Below are 24,355 nucleotides of genomic sequence, written 5' to 3'. Positions count from 1 at the left end.
CATTCTGAATCCTATTGTTTTAGGACCAATCAGACTGCTGCAATTTGGATTCTATTCAACTCAGTACATAACACAGACCCTTTGTCTTCTTGGTCACCCTCCTTTCTTAAACTTCCTTCTTAAATTCTGGTGCCCAGAACTGGACACTGGTTCCCTGACCACCTCTTTTCCTATCTTGGGCTGCAGCTCCCTCCTTGCATTGTTTATTCTGTTATCATTGGGTTGGGCACTGCTTTCCTTTCGGGTGAAGGCATTTTTCCATGACCTGCTCTGTGGGTTTGAATGAAGGGTGGTATGTAAATTGCAATAAAACATAAATACGTTAATTGATGAAAGAACTGGACGTCTCAGCCACGCACCCATCTTTAGTAAAGGTAAAGAGACCCCTGACCATTAGGTCCAGTCACGACCGACTCTGGGGTTGCGGCGCTCATCTCGCTTTATTGGCCGAGGGAGCCGGCATACAGCTTCCATGACTAAGCTGCTTCTGGCGAACCAGAGCAGCGCACGGAAACGCTGTTTACCTTCCCACCGGAGTGGTACCTATTTATCTACTTGCACTTTGACGTGCTTTCGAACTGCTAGGTGGGCAGGAGCAGGGACCGAGCAATGGGAGCTGACCCCGTTGCGGGGATTTGAACTGCTGACCTTCTGATCGGCAAGTCCTAGGCTCTGTGGTTTAACCCACAGCGCCACCCGCATCCCTAGTTAATAAAATATTAGCCCAACATTTGGTGTCCTCTCTTTCTCTTTATTGATTTGTTCAGATGCTTTTCAGGCTTTTTTTTTTAAAAAAAGCATGAGCCGAGATTCTTTGCCCCTGTAACATGACTGTGTGCTTTCCAATGTCAGAATCACAAAAAGCTTTTCACTCACTTTTCATTAACTTGGCCAGTGACATTGGCTCTATGCCCAAATCTGGCATGGATACCATTGATTTAGGGCACTGAGGTCTGGGGTCCCTAATGGCTTGACTCCTAGCTATTGTCTCCATAATTAGAAATGCCTGATTATTCCAAATATAAAGGAAAACCTCAAAGACTGCGAGGCAGCCATGTGCAATGAGGTCCTTTTTCCAGCCAGAAGTTGTTCGTATTAACTTTGGCTTGGAAAAAAAAAATCATCTATATTTGCAAATGTTCAGGCAATGATGTGGGGGCTAACAGATGGGCAGCAGAAGTGGGTCATGCGAGCTCTTATGATTGCAAAGGCACATGGGGAAGATCTACCAGCACGAGCAGCTTAGAAGGCAGCAGATCTCTTGTGCAGCTGGTCCATTCCCGGATCAGTCAGTCTCCCCAATCCTGGCTCAAGAAATAATAATACTTGCTCGTTGTGGCTCAGCATAAATCTCAAACCAGGTGCATTCTAAGGTTGTGGGGGGGATGGGACCAGAGAAGGAGGACTTAGTCTGGATCTTAAGCCCATTCATCTTGGTCTTGCGACCTGGAAATCTAGCATAGAACCAGAGGCAGAACTAGGTAGTCCGGCACCCTGAGCGGCGCAGCTAGCCACGCATGGCGAGTGTCTCAGGTGGTGGCACGGCAATGTCACCCCCTTCAGGGATGACACCCAGGGCAGACCGCACCCATTGCACCCTCCTTTCTCTGCCAGTGCATAGAACACCATTTTAAAAGCTTGTTTTCCTTCCGCAAGGCTTAGGCAGAGTAGCAGCAACCCCACTTCTGAACAGGTTTGGATCTGGTGTAAGTTTACGCTTCCTTTACACCAGCTTCTTGTGCAGAGGATTTCTCCCTTATAATGCAATGTTGCGAGGGTAACACTCGCTATCCACTATTCAGTAGTAGTCTGAAGATCTCACTGATTTCTTCTGTGTTTGAATGCATGGCATATAATGGCCAGTCTCATTCTGATGATACAGCCTGTTTGTATTAATTCATACATTTAAAGTAGAATCGATGGAAGATACTTATTAATACCAGCTAACAATGCTCCCAGCCCCATTACAACTGCTTTTTTTTTTTAAAAAAAGAAAAAGAATAAATACAATCTTAAATGATGCAATGACTGTTGCTATATATTACATGACTTGTGGGGCACGCTTTGTGACCCAAGCAGATTGCACGTGGGGCAGATGCTTTGTCGTTCCACCCCACTACATTGCTGTCTGGGAATATTAGAGAGAATTTAAGCCAGCACATCTTCCCCGAGCCTCATCGGACCTCTTGCCTCAGTTTATGTTAATGACCAACATGTTTCCATGGTCTCATCCTCTCCAGAATCCTGAGATCTACAGACTTTGGACCTCATTCATTAGGCTTCTATCCCAATTAGCAACAAAACCCAAAGTGGTTTACAGTCAGGCAAATATATGGTCAAGCACACAATGGAGGGAGTTCAATGAATAACAGTAGCCCCACTGTGGTACAGGACTGGAAGACTGGCAAATATAATGCAAATGAGAAGATATATTAAAAAAAATAAAATAAATCCCAAATGGCGTTGGATTTCTGCTCCCACACCAAAAAAAATATGCACACTTGGGCTAGGAAATACACTCCATAATACGAACGCCACCAAGGAGAAGGCTCTGCTACACATACCACAAATATACAGACAAGTACACATTTTATCCTCCTGGTGTTGGTAATGTTGGTAATAAAACCCTGGAAGCCAAACACTTTTTAATTCAAATGGAGGAAGCCAGCACCTGCAATTAGCAACAGGATAATAGCCACACAATAAATCAAGTTCATCTTTCTATAAAGAGAAAGTGGTTTTCTTAAGAGACTACTCAAGGCTGCAAACTAGCCAACTTCTGCCCCCGTACTGGGCTGTACTGGGCTCCACCCCATATCTCCAGCCTCCAAACTCCTCCCCTTGAATCTCAGGCTCTGGGCCTCAGTGGGCCCTAATGGGGAGACCTACCCCTGGTTCCCTCAGTGACTGAGCCCTTGGAAAACATTGATTTCTTGACGTCCAAAAGCTAAGCTTCACCACGGAACAAATATTGTTATCTAAGAAGTCCAAGCTACTCAGGCCAGGGATGGAAAATGGAGAGAATAATGATGCGATAAGAGGAAGGTCACATAGTACTTTTGAGCAGGATTCGTAAGGTTTACAACCCCAAGCCTTACGCTTCCTGTGGACAAGGCTCTCTTTCTTTCGTACTTTATGGTGTCCTTTCCAAAGCCTTTCTAAAGATCTCAGAGTATCATTAACCAGATAGAAATAAAAACTGCAGTGGCATTTATGGCCTCACAAGCTCGCTTTGGCGTCAGACAAGCGGCAATATAGTACCTACAGTAAAAGGTACACACTGAGGAGCCCTCCAGCAAGGCCCAGACCACTCACTCGGCACGTCGCGGCTCACAAAGACAAGAAGCTAGACCATTTCAGTGTCACTTATCTTGCAAAGCACTCTCCGACTCAAATAGGACTTAGCTGCCCATTGAAAACCTCTTCCTAGAGACAGGACATTGCCGCGGACATTGGCACAGGCTGGGTGTGCTGAACAAAAATCCGAAACACGCAAAACGGTATTTGATTTTGAAAAAACACACACGTATTACTCCATCAGGATCAGGTGACCAGCCCCCCAGCATGGTTTTAAGGCATCAAAGAAATCTTGTGATTTTTACTCACCAAGTGTGCTTGCTAGGCAATGGACTGGCAATGTCCTTCCAGTATTTTCAAGAGAAGTTTAATTCCTTCAGTGACCAAGAGTCCTGAAAAGAGAGATTGGGATGGGGTGGGGAGGAAAGTGCATTAATTAATCAATACTAATATTGCAATTTATTAATTAATATATGGCACTCAGCTAAAGAAACCATACAAGTTTAATCCACGAGTTGGTCCAATGATAAATATCACCTGTGTAGGAGAAAACAGTCCTAAAAAGCATAGGGCAGGGACAATTTTCTTTGGTTTTAGATGATGTGTCGCTGGAGTTTTTAATGTTCCTTAAAGGTAAAGGTACCCCTGACCATTAGGTCCAGTCATGACCGACTCTGGGGTTGTGGCACTCATCTTGCTTTAGTGGCCGAGGGAGCCGGCGTACAGCTTCCGGGTCATGTGGCCAGCATGACTAAGCTGCTTCTGGCAAAACAGAGCAGTGTTGTAGTTCTATAACATCTGGAGGGCACCAGGTTGGGGAGGGTTGGTCTATGCTGACAGGCAGCAGCAATCTCCAGGATTTAAACAAAATTATTTTCCTGCCCTACTGGGATATTCCAGGGATTGAACCTGAAGCCTTCTGCATCCAGAATACAGCCGTACCTTGGTTCTCAAATGGAATCCATTTGACTTTTTTTTTCAATCTCTTGTGTTTGGAAAAGGTGGTGTTTCTTTAACACAGGAAACAAAGACACTCTCCGAAAGTCAACCAGCTGAACAAAACAGGATTCCTTCCCAAGGAGTCAACAAGCCCACAGATACGTCTAGACATACCCAACCATTACGGATAATTACATGACACAGCGTTTTTGAAGCAATCAACGTTTTTGTGTGTGTGTGAGTCAACCAACCTCGGTCATGATCCAAACCTTATGAAAAATATGCCTGGTCTGTCAGTGAGCTCTAATTTAGCCAACTCATGCTAGACATTTTCATTTTATACTTGGAGTGACTTGGAGGTCAGAAATGGAATGCCCTGGATTCTGCTGGTGGGCTGGATGAACACAAACATAACAGCCCTGTTACAAATCTGGAGGCTTCAGGTCACACCTGGAGGTCTGGCAATCCTTCAGCAGCAGCATCTATTGCACCCGAGTGTTTTGGGGAAAGAATAAGGGTCACCGAGAAGGCTGTACGGCACACAGAACGGTCTCCTTCAACATTCTGGTGTTGCTCCCTGCCACGTGGCCACATGAAATTCTGCCTGAACCAGTTGCCTCACTCCATCTAATGGTACAGCCGGCCTCATCCAAGCTTTTTTCTTTTTACAGCCGAGAGCAAATCAAACGACCAATTTGAGGCAGCTTTCTCTCCTAATGGCTTCACATTTGATTTTATTTTGCAGCGCCTTTGTAGGAAAGCAGCACACACACAGAGAGAGAGCGAGAGAGCGCAAGCTCAATTGCAATGGCAGATCTTCGGCTTGGAACCATTTCAGGCCATCTCAGAAGCCTGAGTCATCTGATTGTGGGATGTTTGGAGCCAAGCAAGAGCAGCCACGTTTCCAAAATGCCATTTGGTTTGAAGCCGTCTTGTAAAAATTCTTGCAGCACTCGGCACGCCATCCTAGAGGCTATTGCGCTTTGATATGTCATCCCAAATGTTGCTTGTTGTTTTTTAATGCAAGGGAAAGTGCTCCCGTTAATATTTCCACTCTCGCTCGAGGGTTCCCTGTCTCCTGTATGTGTCTGTGTGTTTTATTCCTAGCTGGTCTAATGGCTCTAGTCAAAATAATTGACTTTTGCACACACAGCAGCGATGTCCTTCAAAGACCTTGCAAAGGTAAATGGGGATTTTTTTTAACAACCAACTAGGCCCAGAGTCTGGGTCTTTGATCCATTCGAATAGGCAGGCATAAAATAAGACAAGCAGATGCTTCGCCAAAGATTTTGGAAAGCGCTTCGATCCCCCAAGCTGAATTCGAAGCTTCGCAAAAGCTTTATTCTGCAGAGTGACCGCAGGCTGCCTCAAAAGGCAGCATTTAAACAGAATTGATGTGCAGCAATGTTTGGTGGGTTGATGTGGTCTTGAGGCCACCTTGACAGGTATTCAAGTCATGAATCATTATGGTTCTAGTTTAACTAATTTTTTTTTCCAGTATGTGGCAAGCTGACATCCGGAAATGAGTGGGGAAATTTAAGTCAAATACTTTATAATGTGTCATAGATAACAACTGAGATTGACTTGTAAGCAAAGTCAAAGAATGGGGTGTGGGGAGGAGGCAAAGGAGTCACTTTACTTGTCTCAAGATGTCTAGGGGTAGCCCAGTGCTGGATTTATGTATAAGCTAAACAAGCTATAGCTTAGGGCCCCACTCTCTTGGGGGCCCCCAAAAAAATTAAAGGAAAAAAACTGGATGTGCATTTCCAAAATATAAGATAAAAACAAATAAAATAAAACCTACATACAGCAACAGTGTTTTGTGTTGTGTAGGCTCCTAGGATGTAAGTCATGGGCTCCGCCTGCTAGCTTGCTCCCTAAAATATCACTGGTTTGCTCCTTTCTATATATAGGGTGCCTACATTCTACATGGAATGGTTGCATGGCAACATGTGCAAATGGCTTGAGATACCTATTAGGTCCATAAATTACCATATAGCATATATTCAACACACACAAAAACCAGGACTATTTGTTGTAGACAAAGGACAGCTAGACATATAAAGGGCCCCATTATCTTTGGTAGCTTAGGGCCTCATCAAACCTATATCTAGCCCATGCATTATGATACGATACGATACGATACGATACGATATGATACGATACGATACGATAAGATACGATACGATACGATACGATACGATACGATACGATAATCTTTATTGTCATTGTCCCATACAGAACGAAATTGAAAAAAATCTACATCAGACATTCAAAACCCAACAAGCCTGCTATCCCAGCTATCCCAGCCTGGTTAACCCCCTAAAAACTCTGATACCCCATAATTAAATACAATATACACCTACAGAGACTACCTTACACTGCGTTTAAAACCAAAATCGCATTTGGATAGAAACTGTTTCTCGGACGGCTAGTCCTAGTCTTTATAACCCTGTACCTTCTTCCAGAAGGCAGAAGCTGAAAGAGATCATTTCTGGGGTGCGCACTATCCTGCGCTATCTCTGCAGCTTTCTTATGGCACCTGGAAACATAGATTTGATCCAAGGTGGGAAGAGGGCACCCAGTTATTCTCGCCGAGGTCTTTACAACCCTGGACAGCATTGTGAAGCAATTTGCTTCAAGTAGCGGATCCTGCCAGGGCTCCACTTGCCAGCACAGTGCCCTCGCTGCTGCCACTGCGCCCTCGCTGCTGCTGAGTTGTGGCAGCAGCATAGACACAGCTGCAGGTGAGGGTGCGACTGTGGTGACTGGCAGCAGTGTACGCACAATGGTGGGGGCAGAATGGAGACCCAGGACTGACCTGCTGGGAGCCTGAAGGGTCCTGTTCTGCTTCTCTCCACCTGGCTTGGGATGGGACTGACAGCCTCCAGAAAGGATTCCTGCCATTGCTGCTGGGAAGAGATGGCTCCGTTTTTGTTTTTGTTTTAACTTGCTTTTATTTTTTACCTATGTCATTTTAAATTGTGATTGATATTTACGCTGTATTCTTCGTTTTAGATTTCATGATTTATGTGGAAATTGCTTTTCATTTGGTTGCGTGATTTTTGATGTGTTTTATTTATTGTTTATGACTTTTGTTATGTTGGTAATTATGTCAGTCTTGTTATGTTGTAAGCATTGTTTTAACTATGGAAAATAAAATGGTGGTGGTGGTGGTGGTGGTGATGATGATGAGACCTGGATCTGCAGGATCAGGGGGACATCAGGGCATTGTGAGGGCATTTTGTCTATGGCGACACAACATCTCTGGTGGGCCCTGCTGTAGGGGATATTCAAGGGGATATTCCCCTTGAAAATATCAAGTACGGAGGTTTACATCAAATTCCCATTTTGTCTGACTTAATTCAGTAATGCATTACAGGACAGAGTCCAGAGAGTCTGCAAGCGCATTTCCATTAGGACGCACAATATATAGGATCTATACATCATCTTAGCTGTTCATCCTCTGCTCAACCTCCTTCTGTCTCTCAGCCTCACTCACCTCACAGAGTGTTTGTTGTGGGGGAGGAAGGGAAAGGAGAATGTTAGCCGCTTTGAGACTCTTTCAGGTAGTGATAAAGCGGAATATCAAATCCAAACTCTTCTTCTTCTTCTTTTGTCACCCCACCACCTCACTATCTCTCATCCACCCACAGCCCTTGAAAACATTTACTCATCCACCCCCCACATACAGTGGTACCTCGGGTTACATACGCTTCAGGTTACAGACGCTTCAGGCTACAGACTCCACTAACCCAGAAACAGTACCTTGGGTTAAGAACTTTGCTTCAGGATGAGAACAGAAATCACACTGCGGTGGCGCGGCAGCAGCAGGAGGCCCCATTAGCTAAAGTGGTGCTTCAGGTTAAGAACAGTTTCAGGTTAAGAATGGACCTCTGGAACTGGTACTGAACCCAAGGTACCACTGTACTATACATATTAGAACACTCCTTATACCTTAACTGGAATAATTTTTCACTTTAGCATTCAGCTAAAGGTTGCTCCTTAACTGGTTCATTTGTGGTCAGGTCACTTTTTTGGCCCCAATGATAATGAATTTAACAGAAACTCCACATCATTCCCCCATGAAAATGGCAGGAAAGAACTGTATGCTGGTATACAGCCTCAAATCTTGTCACAAGATGTTCCAGGTTAAGAGGACTGCAAACAAATCCCCCCCAAACACCCACCTATTAATTTTCCAGCAGTGGCTTTTACGTTGTGCAAAAGTTCAAATATAATGTGGAAATAGAGTGTTGGAGAAACATTGGGGGAATGAAATAAAATACCGTGTGAATGCAGAGAAGTTCTAGCCAGGTTAAAGAATCGGGGAGAGCACAGAACACAGCTGTTGAAGGGCCCTAGGATTGAAGACCACATTCACACACATACACAAACGTGTCTGAGGTTCTCCACTCCTGGCATAAAACAGAACTGTAGAGAAGGCTAGGAGTTTCCAGCTCTGGCTGATTGCTCCAAATGAGGACAGTGACCCCTTCTCTTGGCTACTAAAGATAATAAGGCACATGGGTGTAGCCAGGGGGGCAGGGGGAGCAGCTGCCCCCACATCAAGTAAATAAAACACTTAATTAAAAGTAGAAATAATAAAAACATTTGAAGTTGAACTGTTCACTGAGGTCACTTGGATGAAATCATGGTGCATTCTAGCGATGCAACTGGTGACCTGAGTCAGGGCCGTCTTACGCATAGACGCTAGGGTGTGGGGCACCCGGGCACCGGGCTCTCAGGGGCGCCAGGCCGAGAGTCCGAGGCCCGAGAGTTGAGTCCGGGGAAGAGCCCACCCATCGGTTGGAGCGCCGCGGCGGGCTCTTCTGCTGCGGGCGGCTCTGCGCTGTGAGTTCAGGGGCGACTGAGCCAGCAAGATGCTGAGGCGGCCAGCTGGCTACACCCTCCTGCAAGCCTGGGACTGGGCAACCTGGGGTGGCAGGCGCGCCGGGCGGATCTTTGCACCCCAGCACTGCATATGCTTAAGACAGCCCTGGACTGAGTGATAGATGTGGCTTCAGTGAACTGACCAATCGTGTTGCAGGTAGCTTGTCCCTGCCCTGCCTGACATAAATCCTGGCTCCACCTACGCTAAGAGAGGAGAATATCTTAACACCTGACACTGCGCAGTCTGGTTTTTACAAAATCTCACCTGCAGCCTCCTTTGCTTTTGGAGATGGGGTAGTTCAGAGCTTGAACCGCTGAGCATAGTCCAAAATCGGGATTATTACAGGGGCAATTGTGAGTGACCAGAGAACACAGCAAGTTCAAATCCCCTCTCTTATCACTTGAAAGCGGAGAAAGTGTGGTTTGTACCGCTGATGGAGATCAGGCTAGAAGCAGAGCTGTTGGGGGGCTAGCTCAGGGAACGTGTCAGCTCTTGTTTTCCTTCCTGTAACCTTTAGAGTAAAAGCAAGTGACATCCTGACTCATACACGGATTGCTAATGAATCTCAAAGGCTGTTGAAATAATTAGACGGCAAATCAAGGTCTATATACTTACATATATAGAGAGTGTTTTTTGTGTACGCTTTGATTTGTAGAGAGATAGATAGATAGATAGATAGATAGATAGATAGATAGATAGATAGATGATAGAGGTCTTGGTGGATTTACCACGATCACAAAATAATTTATTTATGTATGCAACTGCGGCCGCACAAGTACTACTAGCGCAATATAGGAAAGAAGAAGGTGAAAGGGGGAAAGAAGAAGAAGAAGGTGAAAGGTGTCCCAGCCAAAGAAGGTCGGCAAGTTAAATTAATGGAATACGCTGAAATGGCAAAATTGAAACTACGGTAACAGGAAGAGATGACAACGAATTTAAGGAAGAGTGGAAGGAGTTTATTGCATATATACAGAAGCAATGTGCACAGGTTAATACATTAGCAGGGCTCTAGTACTACTTGTAATCTTATCATGAATGGACAATAAGTAATTTAAATGGTTTTTAAATATATAATGGACATGCGGTGTGTTGATAAATAATGGAACCAAGGAAGGGACTAGGGGGAAGTCAATTTGATTTGTTATATTTTGATTTTGTATCGTTGTTGTATTATTTTTGGAAAATTAATAAAATGTAAAAAAAAAGATGATAGATAGATAGATAGATAGACAGATAGATAGATAGATAGATAGATAGATAGATAGATAGATAGATAGATAGACAGACAGACAGACAGACAGATAGACAGACAGACAGACAGACAGACAGACAGACAGACAGACAGACAGACAGATAGACAAACAGTGCTTTTTTCTGCGGGGTACGCAGGGGTACACATACCCCTAAACATTTTGTGAATCTAAATTTGGCCTCATTGAGGGGCAGTATTTCAATATGAGTAGGAAAATGAGAGTACCCCTAAAATGTTTATTTTAGGATAAACTGCATTGACCGAGGTTCTGGCTTTTAAAGAGGCACCTGTTTGCAAAAGCATTGCCCTGATCTCTTGCCCCATGTCACCTGATTTATTTGCTCTTCTTTTTGAATCGGGTTGTTTTACTACATATCTTAATTGTGGGTGGTTATATTTTAATGGGGTTGTTCTATTGTATGTTTTAACTGCTGGAAGTTTATGTTTCAATGTGTGATTTTTTTCTTCTTCTTCTTACACATGCAAGTGGCTTAGAATCCTATTTTGGCTTTAAGTGGTATATAAATTAATTAAATGACACCACTAACAACAATAGTCATTTTATCATTTCATATTTTGTGATGACGCAAAATAAATTATTGTTGAATATTATATGCAGTTATGAGTTTGTGGGTGCCCTGACACCCCTAAATTCCTGGTTCTAGTGAGTGTTGGAACTCCTGTAAGGTCCCAGACTGCCATTTTCCAGTGGCAGGTTTCTGAATGCTTATTTGTCTCTGACCATCTAACATATTAATGACTCTTCAGAGAAGAGTATTTTTTTCTGACCCCTCCCCCCCCCCGACACACTGCTCTCTCTTTTAGTAAGCATATATTCTTAGTCTTTCAGTGCGTTTTCAAAGGCACGACCTCCCCTGAGCCTGAAGCATACATTTCGCCTTCTGCTATTGAGGAGCCATTTAAAAATAAGGCATTTCTGCAATTAAGCTCCTAAGTAGGTACTTGCAATAATAAAAGATTGTCGTTTCCTTCATCATAATCCTAGTGGAATGTGGTTGGGTTTTTTCTTTCTTTTTAAATAAAAGTATTAGCCAGAACTATACAACTTTGTTTGGGGATCAAAAACCACCTCTAAAAAGGTAAAGGACCCCTGGACGGTTAAGTCCAGTCAAAGGTGACTATGGGGTTGCAGCGCTCATCTCACTTTCAGGCCGAGGGAGCCGGCGTTTGTCCGCAAACAGCTTTCTGGGTCATGTGGCCAGCAGGACTAAACCGCTTCTGGTGCAACGGAACACCTTGATGGAAACCAGAGCACACAGAAATGCCATTTACCTTCCCGCTGCAGCGGTACCTATTTATCTACTTGCACTAGTGTGCTTTTGAACTGCTAGGTTGGCAGGAGCTGGGACAGAGCGATGGGAACTCACTGTGTTGCGGGGATTTGAACCACCGACCTTCTGATTGGCGAGCCCAAGAGGCTCAGTGGTTTAGACCACAGTGCCACCCACATGTCCCACCTATCATATAACATATCATATCATATCATATCATATCATATCATATCATATCATATCATATAACATATCATACAACAACTCATATAACAATCCTTAGACCCATAGAGCTTGGGGGTTGATGAAGACCAATCTAGTCCTGCCCCTTGTACAGTGCAGGAAATCCAGGGTGTCTCCAAAATGGTTGTGTGGCCACTGATGGAAAAGGTCTAACTAGAAAGAATCCACCACCCCTCTAGGCAATCGGTTCCGCTTTCAAACTACTCATAACCATCAAACGCCTCTCCTGGTGTTTAACCCAAATCTACCCTCCTGTCACTTAAAACCATATCCTTCTCCACTGCCCAGTAAGACCATTAAGAAGGCAAAATGGATCCTGGTTCCTTTTGCCATGGCCTGATGATTATCTGCTTGTGGAGAAAGGCTTTTTCACTGGCCGCACCAATACAGTGGTACCTCAGGTTACAGACGCTTCAGGTTACAGACTCCGCTAACCCAGAAATAGTACCTTGGGTTAAGAACTTTGCTTCAGGATGAGAACAGAAATCGTGCGGCGGCAGCAGCGGGAGGCCCCATTAGCTAAAGTGGTACCTCAGGTTAAGAACAGTTTCAGGTTAAGAACGGACTTCCAGAACAATTCTTAACCCCAGGTACCACTGTATTGCGGGCTGCCTTCCTTGCTGAAAGGCCCCATCAGTATTGGTATTCTGCCAGCTCTCGAAAACACACCTGTTCAGACGAGCATTCCCCTGGCTGTAAACATCCTGGTCTCATTGTTTTAATTGCTCTTTTAACTGTTTTAAACAGCTAAACTGTTTTAATGCCTTTTTAAGATAAAAAATAAATAAATAACCTGGGGTTGTTTCATTGTATAGTTGGGTATAGACGTTTCTAATGATGTGATGGAATTACTTTATTCCATATTTTAATTACTTGCAGATATTTTACAACTGATTTGATATGCTTAGAAGCCATTCTGGCATGTAGGTGGTAAAAATATAATAATAACATAACATAACATAACATAACATAACATAACATAACATAACATAACATAACATAACATAACATAACATAACATAAAACATAACATAACATAACATAACATAACATAACATAACATAACATAACATAACATAACAACATAACATAACATAACATAACATAACATAACATAACATAACATAACATAACATAACATAACATAACATAACATAACATAACAATATTGTCATGAACTGGCAGGACAACAGGGAGGAGGAAGAGGAAGAAGAGGATCCCAGCGAGGGGTATAGGACACACCAGAGCAAGAAGGGGTTGCAGAACGAAGAACTCACAGGTTGATGGAGGATGATGAAGGGATGGGGTCAATGCACAGGAATCAGAACAGCAGAACCCATCACCAGAGCCAGAAAGGCCCCTGTCTCCACAAACACAGCGAGTCCTGAGGGGAAGGGAGCAGCCAGTGGGTGGTGCTCTGGGAAGCTGAGGCAGGCATGGGCCCACAACCCAGCTCCCTAGCTGGCCAGGTGGAGCTCGTTGCCTCTGGGAGGAGGGGTGTGATTCCTCAGCCAGAGGAGACTTCGAACAGGTGAGGGTCACATGCCTCATCAAGCCCAGATGCTGCAATCAGCAAACTGCCCATGTTGAATGACCTTGGCTGCTTCTTCTGGACCTCTATGGACTGTCCTTTGGGTTTGACTCTGGATTGTATCCTGACTGTGGGACTTCAGGCTTGGCGACTTGGATTTACCCAGATCTGTGTTTTCTGACCTTTGGGCTTTGGCTTGTGGACTTTAGACTTTGCTTGTGTGGTTTGACCCCCAGACTAGACTAGTCCTGCCTTCTGGGGCCCTGCCGTTCAGAAGACTCAGATTCCTGCCTCAGATGGCAGATGGCCTTCTTCCTCTATTGTGGGAGGACAAACCTGAATGTACCACACAGCCTGCTTTGCACTACTTAAACTGGTCCCTTTGCCCTCATCTACAGTGGTGGATAGGGACGTGGCTGGCACTGTGGGTTAAACCACAGAGCCTAGGGCTTGCCGATCAGAAGGTCGGCGGTTTGAATCCCCGCGACGGGGTGAGCTCCCGTTGCTCAGTCCCTGCTCCTGCCAACCTAGCAGTTTGAAAGCACGTCAAAGTGCAAGTAGATAAATAGGTACCGCTCCGGCAGGAAGGTAAGCGGCATTTCCGTGCGCTGCTCTGGTTCGCCAGATGCGGCTTAGTCATGCTGGCCACATGACCTGGAAACTGTATGCTGGCTCCCTCGGCCAATAAAGTGAGAGGTTCGTGACTGGACCTAATGGTCAGGGGTCCCTTTACCTTTTAAGATAGTGGGCATCACTACCTCCTGTAGAGCAAGTTCGATAGATTAACGATGCCCTGAATGAGGAAGTCCTTTATTTTATCTGTCTTGAATCTTCTAGCATTCATCTTCATTGGATGTCCCAATATTATTAGTGTTATTACAGAGGGGGGGAGGGGGAATCTATCCCAGTTTTCTGTGGAAGATTCTCTACAACAATCTTCTCCCTCCCTTTCAACCCTCCCTGCATCCATTTAACAATACCGCCGAGTAATCCTAAAGCAATCAAGGCAGGATTTTTCGTTGACACCCAACGTGAAATTCTCCTTTCTCTTTACCCCTGAAGGGAAGGTTGCAGCAGCCTCCACACTCAGCATCACTTGCAGGGACAACATTTCTTTTGTACAGGAAATCAATGTCATTCAGCAGAATTCACTCTGCAGGGCAGGAAGCCCTTGGGGTAACAACATGGCGATGGGAATATTGGAAATGCTTACCCAGACAGCTAGTTTAATACCGTCACGCAAGCTAGAGGAGACAGAACTGTTGGGACGCCTGGGAAAGATGGTTACTGCCTTTCTCGGACAAAACTGCTGGCTGTGGATGAAAACGTGCTGCGGAACGTGTGAAGGAAAAGAGCACCTTTCCCAAAGTTTAAATATTTGATTTATTGTTGGTAAGAGCCAGTGCATAGTTCTGGTTTGCGTGTCATACTAGGACCAATGTGTGGCGATCACACAGGGTCCCCGGACGCTTGACGGTCTATTGATCCCTGTGCCACCACTGTGATTGCCTCTTTGCTGCCACCAACCCATTTCTCTCGGGTACACACCGAGTCCAGACAGTTGTTAACATTAACAAATAATCAAGTTTATTTTTATAAGCATGAACAAGTTTAAGGTTTCAGTTAATTTTTCTTGCCCGTTTCTTAATCTTAGTTTCTATACCGGCTTATACCTTTCCTAATAACGGCTAACTGATTATCCCAACTATCTATCTGACTCCACCTAACAGTTCCTCTCACTCTCTCACAACACAACTGAACCGGGAAGGGTGAGGTAAAAATAAATTATTATTATTATTATTATTATTATTATTATTATTATTATTATTTCCTAAAAACACCATGTCATCTTTGGATGGGCGAGTGCTTTTTTCTGGGGGGAACTTGGGGGGTATGCATACCCCTAAACATTTTGTGAATCTTTGTACTTTTGTCCATTTACTGTATTTATTCCCCCCCGATTTGAACTATAAAATGGTGATTTTCTTGAGTCAAAATGAGAGTACCCCTAAACATTTTTTTAAGGGAAAAAAGCACTGGGATGGGCTATTCTATAAGTGCAGGGAGGCGGGATACCAGCTGATTGTGTGTGTGTGTGTGTGTGTTTGTAGGTGATTTTACTTGTAAATCACTTTTTAAAAGATTTTTTTTAAGGTAAAAGAAAGAGCTTCCCGTTTAAACACAATCAGTGAACACACCGATCTCAGGCATTTGGTAGTCAGCCCCCCCCCCCCGGCATCTCATTCTTCAATGAGAGCCCAGCCATCTCACAGCAATAAGCCGAGATGATCCCTGTGCCCACCAAAATTCTGCGGAAATTCCAAAGTTTCTGTTTTGTGGCAATGGGAGGCAGGGAGAGTTGGTTCAAGCCCAGGATGGAATGGGTGTGAGGTGATATGTATGAGAGAAGTGAATATGGAGGAAGGAGCTAAGGATAAGTTTCTATGTTTCTTCTTGGCCAATCAGATGTTCCTGGGAAGCCCATAAGCAAGGCATGAAGGAAACAGCTCTCCCTCATTGTTGCTCTTCTTGACGAAGGAGCATGTGTCAGTTATCACATCATCATTCATTAGCAAAACCACGATCTCTGCAGACTTGGTTGAGGGTCAGGCCTAATGAGCAGAGCAGCTCATTCCCAGTTATCGTTCTCCATGAAAATCAGTTGCCAAGACTGAAAGTTTCCACCTCTTCCCAGCCATCTACGTCTCCTCCTCCCCACGGCTTCCCCCAAGGACTACGCCTGTGCGTAGTCAACCTCTACTCCTCTCTTTTCGTGCCTCTTCTGGTTCTGGGAGACAAGGGAAGAGGGGAGCTAGTGACTGCAGGAGGGGGAGGCACTCGTGACTCTTCACCAGCCTAACTCATCTCTATCTCTTGGCCTCTCTCCTCCCACTGTCTCTGCCACGAATTCTCCCAGCTCACTAAGACCTGTTACCTCTTCTGCTACCGACAACTCCTCCTCCCAGTCTTCTCCCATTTCTTCCTCTCCCCACTCTTTGCTGTCCCACCACAAATCCCTGGGCTCTGAGTAAGTCAGTCAGTTTTATTGCACATAGCCAAAGGCTGCCGCAATGCACACAGAATCATCCAACAATTAAAAGAAAATATATTGGATTGATACAAAAACTTAAAACATTTATATTATCAAAACATTACGTACTCTAAACAGAGCTCTAAAAGTACCCCAATATACAAATCAAGACATTAAACAATAAAACTCATAAGTTAAAATCAACACATGGCCACTAATATATCAAAAACAAGGTCAATTAATACAGTGTGTAATTATACTCGGAGTTTGGTGACAAAGATAGCACATAGCCTGATGTAGACAGGGGCTCTGAGTCCTCTTCCCTTGGTCGTTTCCCAGTTGGTTTCGCCAACCAGTCTGTGTGTTCAACCAGTCTGTGACACCTCTGAACAAGGAAAGTCACTTTAACCCTTGCCACAAAAAGTTTTTGATCGACATCAGGATTACAGAGATGGAAGTATTAATCATGATTCAGAAAGGGATGTTGCAATTCTTTTTTTAATCCATTCTGTGTGGGTGCTTTTTCCTGATCTCTCTCTCTCTCTCTCTTTCTCTCTCTCTCTCTCTCTCTCTCTCTCTCTCTTTTAGTGTGTGTGCTTCCTTGTTAAGTTCTTTTGCTGACATGACTGAGCGATTTAATAAACTCCCAATGATCTTTTCTGAAGAGTCGTTTCTCTCCGGCCTCTAAGTCCCATCTAACTTTCCGCCTGGATTTTCCCATGCCAGAACAAAAAGGCAATTAGCCCATTAAAAATAACAAGTTAGCGGCAAAGTGAGTTGGCTCACACACCCCTCCCCCGCCCCGTTCCTCTTTTTTCCCCTGCCTGTAGATTTTATGCCACACACAAGTCGGAACAGGAGTCATGGGGCTTAATTCTTTCTGGATTACAGTCCAATCAGGGCTTGTTTAAACTTCACCCACGTGGAAGAGTAATCCATAGACAAAGAGAGAGGGAGAGGGAGAGAGTTACACTTACATTTCAAGGACAAAAAAGACCTCCTAGCTTTGAAAAGCCACATGACGGGGTCTCTCCTGCTCTTTCTCCTCTTCCCTTGCAAAGACCTTGCAGTCTACGATTCAATCCAATTTCCTATGGAGAGTCTGTTTAAATGATATTACAAAAACATTGCTAATAGAAAACCCACTTTCCAGCTTTTCAACATCCACACTTTAGTCCAATGTCTAGAAAGCGTGGATCTGAGCAGTTTTCCACTTTTCCCGTGCTAGGCATGGGTCTGAGTGGTTTGACCTTTGCCTTGCTGCTTTCTCCCTGCTGCTCTAAATCGGAGCAAACCATCTAAAGGAAACCTGACTGACTTTTGCTCCGATTCAGCGGTAAAGATCAGGTTTTCCCCGGGGGAAAGGGGTGGGGCGAGTGGAAGTGTGGGCAAATCCAGAATTGCTGGTATCTCTTCATTGAGTCAGCTACTCCTGCCTTATCCCTCTACAGTGGTACCTCAGGTTACATACGCTTCAGGTTACATACGCTTCAGGTTACAGACTCCGCTAACCCAGAAATAGTGCTTCAGGTTAAGAACTTTGCTTCAGGATGAGAACAGAAATTGGGCTCCGGCGGCGCAGCAGCAGCAGGAGGCCCCATTAGCTAAAGTGGTGCTTCAGGTTAAGAACAGTTTCAGGTTAAGAACGGACCTCCAGAACGAATTAAGTACTTAACCTGAGGAACCACTGTATACTGTATTTCCAGGCCCCCAAACAGTACATTTTCCACCTCCCCAATAAAGCCAGGTGCTAAGAAAGTGACAAATTTTCCTCCCCGGCTTCAAAGGGTTCCCGGAGATGCATTTATGCCCACTTGTGTTTTCAGCAGAGTTGGGGTAAGTGCCTGGCGCCACATTATATCACAGTCGAAACATCCATGTGCCTCGAGCCTCGCCAGGTGAACTTGGTGTTCCGTATTGGTTCAGCCTGACAAGTGGAAACAAATCTAGACAGGTTCTTTGCGCCCAAATGGTTCGAGACTTGGCTGCTTTCCTCTCTTATACTGAGCTGCGCCAGCTTCATAGATATTGATGTCTGCAGCTCAGCCTTAACAAAAAGAGTGAATATTTCAGCATTCAAAGAACCGTTTTTCCCTCTGGAACCCTGTACTTCAGCGACATCCAGAATAGGGAGAAAACACAATGATGGGTTGGGGTTTGCTTTGCGCATGGAAAACCTGTTCCAAGCGTGTCTGTATCTCTACATATGAGGTAAAAAAAGGTAAAGGGCCCCTGGAGGGTTAAGTCCAGTCAAAGGCAACTATGGGGTTGCAGCGCTCATCATGCTTTCAGGCCGAGGGAGCTGGCGTATGTCCGCAAACAGCTTTCCGGGTCATGTGGTCAGCAGGACTAAACCGCAACGGGACACCGTGATGGAAACCAGAGCGCACAGAAATGCCGTTTGCCTTCCCGCCACAGCGGTACCTATTTATCTACTTGCACTGGTGTGTTTTTGAATTGCTAGGTTGGCAGGAGGTGGGACAGAGCAACCCCGTCATGGGGATTCGAACCGCTGACCTTCTGATCGGCAAGCCCAAGAGGCTCAGTGGTTTAGACCACAGCGCCATCCGCATCCCTTATCTATGTATGAATGAACTGTGAGAGGTCGTACTTTGTTGTAATCTATGGAAAGACTCTTGAGAGTCCCATGGACTGCAAGAAGATCAAACCTATCCATTCTGAAGGAAATCAGCCCTGAGTGCTCACTGGAAGGACAGATCCTGAAGCTGAGGCTCCAATACTTTGGCCACCTCATGAGAAGAGAAGACTCCCTGGAAAAGACCCTGATGTTGGGAAAGATGGAGGGCACAAGGAGAAGGGGACGACAGAGGACAAGATGGTTGGACAGTGTTCTCGAAGCTACCAGCATGAGTTTGACCAAACTGCGGGAGACAGTGGAGGACAGGAGTGCCTGGCGTGCTCTGGTCCATGGGGTCATGAAGAGTCGGACACGACTAAATGACTAAATGACTAAACAACAACAACATGGAAAGGGGCTGGAGCATCTGCTTTGCATGTAGAAGATACCAGGTTCAACCACCAGCATCTCTCCATAGGGCTGGAGATGTCCCCTGTCTTAAACCCTGAAGAGATGTTGCCAGTCAGTGTTGACAGTATTGAGCTAGATGGACTGATGGACTGACTCACTTTAAAGTACATGCTTATGTTCCAACTCTTCTTTTTTTAAAGGAGGGTCAGGGGACTTCGATTGGTGCCATGGGGTGCCCGTGTGAGGGTGCCGGGGGGCCCACAGCAACACCAGATTTAGGGAAGTGGGGGTGGTTCTGCTGCACAGGGCTCTTGGCAGCATGCACAGAGCGGAATTTGAGAGAGGAGCGGGTGCTTTTACAAAGTCTGTTCCAAAAAGAATTCTCATGAAAACAAGAAATATTTGGAGGGGTGTGTGTGTCGATTTTTGTCCTCGCTCAGGGTGCCATGTTACCAAAGTCTGCCCCAGCCTTTTCGTTACAAGAAGTCAGTTCCACCAAAGCTAGTTGCAACAATAAGGTCTCCGCCTGCCGTCGGAAGGACAAGAAGGAAAGAAGAAGAAGAGTTTGGATTTGATATCCCATTTTATCACTTGCCGAAGGAGTCTCAAAGTGGCTAAACATCTCCTTTCCCTTCCTCCCCCACAACAAACACTCTGTGAGGTGAGTGGGGCTGAGAGACTTCAGAGAAGTGTGACTAGCCCAAGGTCACCCAGCAGCTGCATGTGGAGGAGCGGGGAATCGAACCCAGTTCGATTACGAGTCTACCACTCTTAACCACTACACCACATTGGCTAACTTCTTTACGAAGGGAGCCACCACCGAGAAGGCCCTCTCCATTGTTCCCTGGGTGGTGGGACTGAGAGAAGGGCCTCCCCTGAAGAACCCAGAACCCAGGCAGGTTCATGTGAGGGAATATGGTCTTTCAGATAGCCTGGACCTAAGCTGTGGAGGGCTTCATAGGTCATAACCAGCACTTTGGATTGTGCCTGGAAACAGACCAGCAGCCAGCGGAGCTGTTGTAGCAAAGCAGCCATATGTTCCCTATGTTCTTAGGGAACTCTGGACCATTTTCCTGACCCGCTACAGAAAAACCGAGGTTGATTTGCCTGCTACCCAGCCAGCCAGCTGCTTTGCACACTCGGGTTCCCTCTTAAAATAGCATCTATGATATACTACCGTTTCTCAACATTACCCACTGAACAGGCCTCCTCCTGAGCATATTTCCCCAGAAGGCTGGGCCCGCATTACGTAGGAGTAATCCAGAAAGCATGATGTGAAACAAAGGCGGCATTATTTTGCAAATTAACATTTAACTTTAATTGTTCTTTTCAGCATTCGTTTGCAGCTGCTCCATCAGAACACACAGAATCGGAGCGGAAAAGGTCACGTTTTTCGAATGAAGACTTGATCGGAAAGCGCCTGGGCTCCACGTCACCGTTTTACCTTCTGTTGCGGGGCGTGTGTGAAATGCAATGAAAAATGAAGGGCAAAGTTAAAAAAGAAAAAACAGGGGAAAGAAAATAACACCCAAATTGCCAGGCCATTTTGCATTAGAATCATACAAGGGAGGTTTGTAATGGCCTCTACCTCAGCACCCCCTGGAAAGGGAGGGAAAAGAATAACCAATTTGCTCCCATGTGGCTGGAGAGGAAAATAGCCTTGAGGAAAAGTTATTGGCGCAGTGTATTTATGTAGGGTTGTAAGACGGATTATGCCATCAGCAAATAAGGTCAGGGTGGCAGATTGTATTACTGGGGGAAAATAGGTAATGTGGAGAAAGAAAGAGGTTCGTACTGCAGCAGTTGAACCTTGAAGCAAGTGGAGAAAGGGGGGGGGTGTAATTGGGATACACAAAGTAGGCGCAAATGGACGGGCCAAGTGAAAATGGCCGCCCCAAATTCTCCACGCTATTTGTGGGTGCTGAAATCAAGAGGTGGGCATTTGGCAGGTGTGCTTTTTTGTTGTTGTTGTTTTGCTGAATATTGTTGTTAGGGGGGAGATTTTCTTCAGAAAATTGTTATTATTATTATTATTATTGGCTCACTTAGGCTACATTCACACCATACATTTAAAGCACTATGATCATAGCTGTCAACTTACAGATTTGAAAAGAAGGGACCAGCAGCCTCAAAAATAAGGGATCAGCAGCCAAAATAAGGGATTTTAGTCAACCAGCAGCCAAATGAAGACTCAAGCGGTGGTTCCCACAGTGCAGCAACCAGGCAAAGGGGATGCAACTGTTAGTATCTCAGCTCACAGTCAGAGGTAAACTGGCCCTCCCCCGGGCAATTGAGCTGGATACTTGATGACCTCTCTGCTGCGTCTCCCGGCAGGCAAGGTCATAAACCCGGCGATTCTCCTCATTAGACGTGAAGAGAACACACCCTCTGCTTCTCTCTGCTTCTCTCCCTCCCTGCATTCTCCCCAGGGAGGGGAAATGAGACAGACAGGAGTCCTATTTACATGTTTTATTCCTGTCATTCAGCAGTACATAGAAAACGTGACTGCACCCTCCAGACTCCAACAGAAGAGACACAGCTCCTCCCCTGTGCTTCCAGCACAGGTCATATGACACTCTGAGCTAACATCCGGTGCTCAGTACAGAGAATAGACTCCTCCTTTTCTCCAACAGTACATCTGCAAACCACAACATCCTGTTTTGCATTCCAGCCATCTGGAGCTGGCTTTTGCCTTGCTGCTTTTTCCCAACAGCAACAAGGGAAACCACCGTCACCTAGACTCCTTATTGGGTGAGCAATGCAGCCAAGCAACACAGTTGGAGCCTCCCTCCTCCCTGGCTGGCAGGGAGGGAGGGAGAGGAGCTGCTTCCTTTGAAACCTGGGAAATTTAAGGGACATCATCAATAAGGGACAGCAGCGGGACACGGTGCTGGGATAAGGGACTTTCCTGCCAAATAAGAGACGGTTGACAGCTATGACTATGATGCCACTTAAAGCATTATGATGCCCCCCACAAAGAATTCTGGGAGTTGTAGTTTGTTAAGGGTTGTTAGGAAACCCCTATTCCCCTCACAAAGTTACCATTTCCTAGAGTTGTCGATCCTTGAAGCAAAAATGGAAGCAACAAGAAATACCGACGAAATAAGAATGGCAGACGAAGGTGATGATGGACTTTGCGGAACTGGCAAAGCTGACTGGAAAAATCCGAAACCAACGTGATCAAACTTTCCAAAAAGACTGGAGTAAATTTATACAATATTTAAAGGACCACTGTATACAATTAACAACACTAGCAGGGTTGTGAGGAGCCTTGTAATGATAATTGCCATTACCATTTTTATATTTATTTAAAAGTTGTGATATTCTGAATGAGTGAAACTGGGAAATGTATAAAATGCTATGATATAAAAATTAACTGAGGTGGGAGGGAGGGAAGTCAACAGGCTCTTAAGAGCAAAAGAAATGGATAATGAGGATGTGTTTAAATATTATAAAATGGAAACTTAATAAAAATATTACACACACACACAATTTTCTAGAGTTCCCTGTGAAGAAGTTTTGATTGTTCGACCACTCTGGAAATTGTAGCTCTTGGAGGAGAATATGGGGTCTCCTAGCAACTCTCAGGGTCCTAAACAAACTACAGCTCCCACAATTCCTTGGGGGAAGCTAAAGTGGTATCATAGTGCTACAACTGCATGACGTGACTGTGGCCTTAATGTCAAGAGCAGCTCTGTTGTTAGACTGCGTTGGTGGACAAAACGAAGCGCTGAGCTAAGGGAGGAGGAATGGGGAAAGCAGGGACAGGCCCATGGCTTCCTCCAATGACAAACCCTCCAACAGGTGGAGGTGAAAAAACAGGGCTCCGTCTTCCGAGACTGCACTTCCGCACGGGTCACATGACCCACGTACGACCGTGCCCCTGGAAAAAGTGGCTTTTTTGGGGGGGGGTGAGATTGTGGCATAAGATCATGGCACGCAAAATGGCCACCATGCTGTTGTGTGAGAAAGTGTGTTCTCCTTCATGGAGTACATGGGTTGTGGTGGAGTTAACTAGACACCCCCTGTTGCTGGGCAAGTTGGTTTATATATATATAAAATATTCCCTGAATATATATATATATATATATATATATATATATATATATATATATATATATATGCAGGTTTTGGTGTCTTCGGGTGTCTTCCCGTGTAAGAGTTGGGGTGTCTAGGCGACGTTTCGACGAGGTCTCACTCGTCATCTTCAGGCTGGTGCTTTCGGCTTCTTGTTACTGGAACAGAGCAGGATCTCAGTGTTTGAGTTCCTATAAATACTGTTGAGGGGGTGTGGTGTATAGCCTCCAACGTTCTGGGCAGAGAGGAAGTTCCCAGGTTAGTGTGCCTTTTCTTCTTTTGTTCCTTAATTACTTGAGGGATATCTTGAGTGATTTCTTGAGTGATATTCTGAGTACCACTTAGGTGGGTCATTAAGTGTGGATTAGTTGCTAAAGCTTTCGTGTCTTGACCTCTTGAGCTTGTGAAGAGTTTTTCTGAGAAGATGGCTGTACTGCACTTAGTTGTGCTCTGGCTTGGCTTCGTGTATAGGGGCGAGCTGTGGTTTTGTGCCCTGTGCCAGCCAGATCTGTGTAGGGATTGCAGGGGGGTGCAGCATCCGGAGGTGCCACTATGGTTTGGCTACTGGATGGTGTCTGTAATTTATCTGTGGAGAGGGTCTGGGTTTGGGTCTGGTGTGGTTGATTGGTGATGGCGTTCTGTGTGCCTCTGGTTCTGGTGTCGGTTTTTGTGGGGAGGGCTAATTTCCAGATGTCTGGCAGGCGGGACGTGTCGTCACGCTTGTTCATGTTGTGAGGGTGTTTCTCTATCTCGATGGCTTCCATGATTATTCTCTTGTGGTGATGTTCCATGTTAGAGAGCAATTTGGAA

At 45.2% G+C, this 24,355-nt stretch overlaps 1 protein-coding gene across 6 annotated transcripts in view; it reads right to left on the bottom strand.

The window, feature by feature from the left end:
* TENM4 (teneurin transmembrane protein 4) overlaps positions 1-24,355 on the bottom strand; it is a 1,515,223-nt gene that overhangs the window by 823,430 nt on the left and 667,438 nt on the right. For all 6 annotated transcript variants that reach the window (XM_083499088.1, XM_083499080.1, XM_083499085.1 and 3 more), the window contains exon 4: positions 3,607-3,689. The gene's annotated coding sequence lies outside the window, so the exon portion shown is untranslated. The remainder of the gene's footprint in view (positions 1-3,606; positions 3,690-24,355) is intronic.

The sequence above is a fragment of the Podarcis liolepis genome, assembly GCF_965112155.1.
Source record: "Podarcis liolepis genome assembly, chromosome: 4".
In the NCBI taxonomy this organism is placed as follows: domain Eukaryota; kingdom Metazoa; phylum Chordata; class Lepidosauria; order Squamata; family Lacertidae; genus Podarcis; species Podarcis liolepis.
Note: the sequence above shows the minus strand (reverse complement) of the source record. Positions and strands in the feature narration are given on the sequence as shown.